The 4,097-nt window shown below is 42.3% G+C and overlaps 1 pseudogene; it reads right to left on the reverse strand.

Moving 5' to 3' along the window:
• Positions 1-1,117: 1,117 nt before the first annotated feature.
• LOC117266595 (uncharacterized) lies at positions 1,118-3,340 on the reverse strand (annotated as a pseudogene).
• Between the last annotated feature and the right edge of the window lie 757 nt (positions 3,341-4,097).

Here is a 4,097-nt window from a genome sequence, read left to right on the forward strand (position 1 = left end):
ATAATATAATACTATATGTTTCGGTAGTGACAAATTTTGGGAGAGGAAAAACATTCCAAAACAGTCTGAAAATACAATATAAAAATTTACAGTCATTTTACTAGATATGTGACCTTTACACATGGTACAATATATATAGGGACAAAGTTTTGGAAATAAAACATACAAAATTTCAAAATATTTCCAGCCTGACTTTGCACACATTCGGTAGAATGCCCCATATAGTCAGGTTCACTATATAATTTTGTGGGATTTTTTGGGGGATTTGCAAAACTATACATTTTTGGAAAGGTTATTGTATAAGGATTCAGAAAATCAATGTTTGCATTTGCCCAGATGTCTATATGGCGGCCATATTGGAATTTACAAAATGGACGCCGTAAAATGTACGTTTTGTAATATCTCGGCTTCTAAATAAGTTGGAACGATGATTTTAACTGCTAAACCTACATTTTCAGGGTCAAGGAATCCAATGGGAGTAGTTACAATGCTACAACACTTTACCACATTAACCCTTAGATGCATGAGTGGGTCAAAATGACTCGGTGTTGTTGTTTTCTTGCGATATCTTTGTAATGAAAAGTTGTTATCATTTCATATTCCGGCTGTTCCTCAAAAAACATGTTGTTTATATCACTCATTAAAAATGGCAACTTACCTTTGATACTTTTTAAAAAATTGTAGTTTTTATATCACTACTTCAAGCTTCCATAAGTGGGTGCAAAATTATACCCAGCTGTGGCTGAATCCTCAGTGCCGAGCCATATCCATATCCATATAGCCTACTTATGTTTGTTTCAGGAACACTTGTGTGTGTGTGTGTGTGTGTGTGTGTGTGTGTGTGTGCATGACATTTCAAGCCAGTGATGTTCTTCTGAAAGGCCTATTAGGGCCTATTGCCTATTATCTCAAGGCAATTGAATCGAACGCAACTGGACTTCGTTTTGTCTTAGAAGACGTTTCACCTCTTATCCAAAAGGCTTCATCAGTTCATGCTTGTCAGACTAGGCTGGAACTAGTCTGACAAACTGGTGTGGAAACACCCAGGTATTTAACCTCTGGGGAGGTCTTCACAAGACCAATGATGTCACTGGTTCGTTAGTGCTCCAATGGTGTGTCAACAACGGTCGTTGAAATTCCTGCTGCACCGGTGGTCGTTGCAGTCATTAGAGGTTAAGCTGTTACATCTCCTGGGCAAGGATGAAAGGACAGCATTATAGGTGGGGGATAGGTGGTGTCGCAGACCTCCTCCTCTATTGAGAGATGGTTTTTCCAATTTCACATAGATGGCTTCTTTTACACCTCTTTCAAACCATCTGTCTTCCCTGTCCAAGGTGTGCACATTGCTGTCTTCAAAGGAGTGTACTTTCTCCTTGAGGTGTAGAAAGACAACTGAATCTTGCCCTGACGAGTTAGCCCTTCTATGTTGGGCCATGCGTTTGTTTAGTGGTTGTTTTGTTTCACCAATGTACAAGTCTGGGCATTCCTCACTGCATTGGACCGCGTACACCAAATTGCTCTTCTGAGTGTGTGGTGTGCGGTCTTTTGGATGTACCAGTCTTTGTCTGAGGGTGTTGCTGGGTTTGAAATACACAGGGATGCGGTGTTTGCTGAATATCCTCCTGAGTTTTTCAGATACCCCAGATACATAGGGGATGACAATGTTATTGCGTTTGCTCTTTTCTTCATCACCCACCTTGTTCTTTCTGTTACGGGCTGCTGTTTTCACAAAGGTCCAACTGGGGTAACCACAAGTTTTTAGAGCCTCCCTCAGGTGTTCATGCTCTTTCCCTTGGGCCTGAGTGCTGGTAGGTAAGTTATCAGCTCTGTGTTGTAGGGTCCTGATAACACCTAGTTTGTGTTCCAGTGGGTGGTGAGAATCGAACGGTAAGTATTGGTCTGTGTGAGTGGGTTTCCTGTATACCCCAATGTGGAGGCCTTTGTCCTCTGTAATGTGCACGTCACAATCCAAGAAGGGCAAACTATTCTCCTTAACATCTTCCCTTGTGAACTTGATGTTTCTGTCCACTGAATCGATGTGTTCAGTGAAAGCTTGCACCTCTTGAGTTTTGATTTTAACCCATGTGTCATCCACATATCTGAACCAGTGGCTCGGAGTTGTTCCCTTAAAGGAGTTCAAGGCTCTGTATTCTACATCCTCCATGTACAGGTTACACAATGGGCGATACTGGTGAGCCCATGGCACAGCCATGTTTCTGTCTGTAAAAATTACCATTGTATTTGAAATAAGTAGTGCTCAGGCAGAGGTCCAGTAGTTGGTCTGGACTGAGCTTGGTTCTGTCGTGGAGGTTGTTGTCATGTATCAACCGTTGCCTGACTGTTTCCAAAGCCTCCATGGTTGGAATGCAAGTGAACAGGGAGGTCACATCATAGGATACCATGGTATCATCTGGATCCATTTTTAAACCTCTTACTTTGTTCACAAAGTCTATGGAGTTCTGGATATGATGGGGCATATTGCCCACCAAGGGAGCCAGGATGTTGGCTAAATGTTTGGCGATGTTATATGTGACCGAGTTAATGCTGCTGACAATGGGTCTGAGGGGGGCCCCTTCTTTGTGAATCTTGGGGAGCCCATATATGCACGGGATGGCATCTTGGGGGTACAGGCGGTGATATTGTAGATGATCAATGGTGCCCTCTTTCTGTAGTTTTTGTAGGATTTCTATTGTCTTTTTCTTGTAGCCACTGGTTGGGTCTCGTTTCAGCGGTTCGTTGGTGTTAGTGTCACTGAGTAATGTAGCGATCTTATTGTGGTAGTCAGATGTATTAAGAACTACCGTACATCTCCCTTTATCTGCTGGAAGGATGGTAATGTTTGGATCCTTGCTCAGGGATGTCACCACTTTCCTTTCCTCAGTAGTGAGATTGGAGGGTGGGGGCATAGCATTGGACAAAGCTGCTGACACTTTCAACCTAAGCTTAGTCCTTTGGTTAAGACCCCTCTCTCTGGGTGGGTAAATTCCCTGTCTGACAAGTTCTTAATCCATCTGTCCTGCATTTCATCTTGTGTAGGATTGTCAGTCTTTTGCCTCCATGTAAGAATTTCTGTCTTGTTTGTGTTGCTGCGTATTTGTAGGTTATGGGATTTTCTTTTTTGCCTTTCTTTGCTCTTGGTGTGTTGAGATAATTGTGCTTTCTTTGTGAAGTCAATGATCTTTCCAAGGACGACCTCAGGTAAGAGAGATGTTAGTTTTTGGAGTAAGTGGTCAGCTTTCTCCTTCAGCCCTTCAATGGTGAAATGGGTTTGTCTCACTCTCTCGTTTAATAGCTGGTTTTGTGCCTTTTCCATGATCTTGTCCACTTTATAGTCCTTCATAGTGGAACATAGGCATAGGCTTGTTGGTATTAGCCTGTTTTGTCTGCATCTCAGATTAAACCATAAATGGTTTCTGTAATCTGCAATTTTCCGAGCCATCCTTTCATATTCCCGCACCAGTTTGAGGGTGTCAACCCCAAATTGTTCTGCAACATGCCTGTGGTCATGTGTCAACAACCGTTGTTGACACACCTGTACGACTTATTTTGTTTGTGTGTGTTTTGCTGCATGTGTTCTCTGTGCGTGTTCTCTGTGTTTTGTGTATGCAAATAGGTGTGTGCCATAGCCCGGCAAGGATTGGTGAATTTGATCGGTGCTCGTTCCTGATTGGCTGCCGCCAAGGGCGTTCAGGTTTTTAAAGGACAAAGATGGCAGTTGGTTCAAGCTAGCAGGCAGACGTCACCTTCCTCTTCTCCCAACCGGCCACACATATTGTTGTTGCAGTAAATCATTATTGTGTTAAAGACTGTTAAATTGTAGGGGTGGACCGCCAGTTTTGTTACTTACCCTTTTTCTCCTGTTTATTTAGTTAGGGAGGTAAGCTTTTTGTCATTTGTTTTTTGATTGTTTGGTTAGGTTATTTACTTACTCCCTGGGCAGGATTGTTTTTGTTTGTTATTTTGGCCTTAGTCCACCCTGAAGTTACTATTTCAGTTAATTCTGTTATTTAAATATTGTAAATAAATTCGCACTATTGATCGTTCCATACGTCTTTTTCATTGTGGCTACTTGGGACTTGGGGAAGATGGGGGCCTTT

The sequence above is a fragment of the Epinephelus lanceolatus genome, chromosome 15 (genome assembly GCF_041903045.1).
Source record: "Epinephelus lanceolatus isolate andai-2023 chromosome 15, ASM4190304v1, whole genome shotgun sequence".
NCBI classification, from domain to species: Eukaryota; Metazoa; Chordata; class Actinopteri; order Perciformes; family Serranidae; genus Epinephelus; species Epinephelus lanceolatus.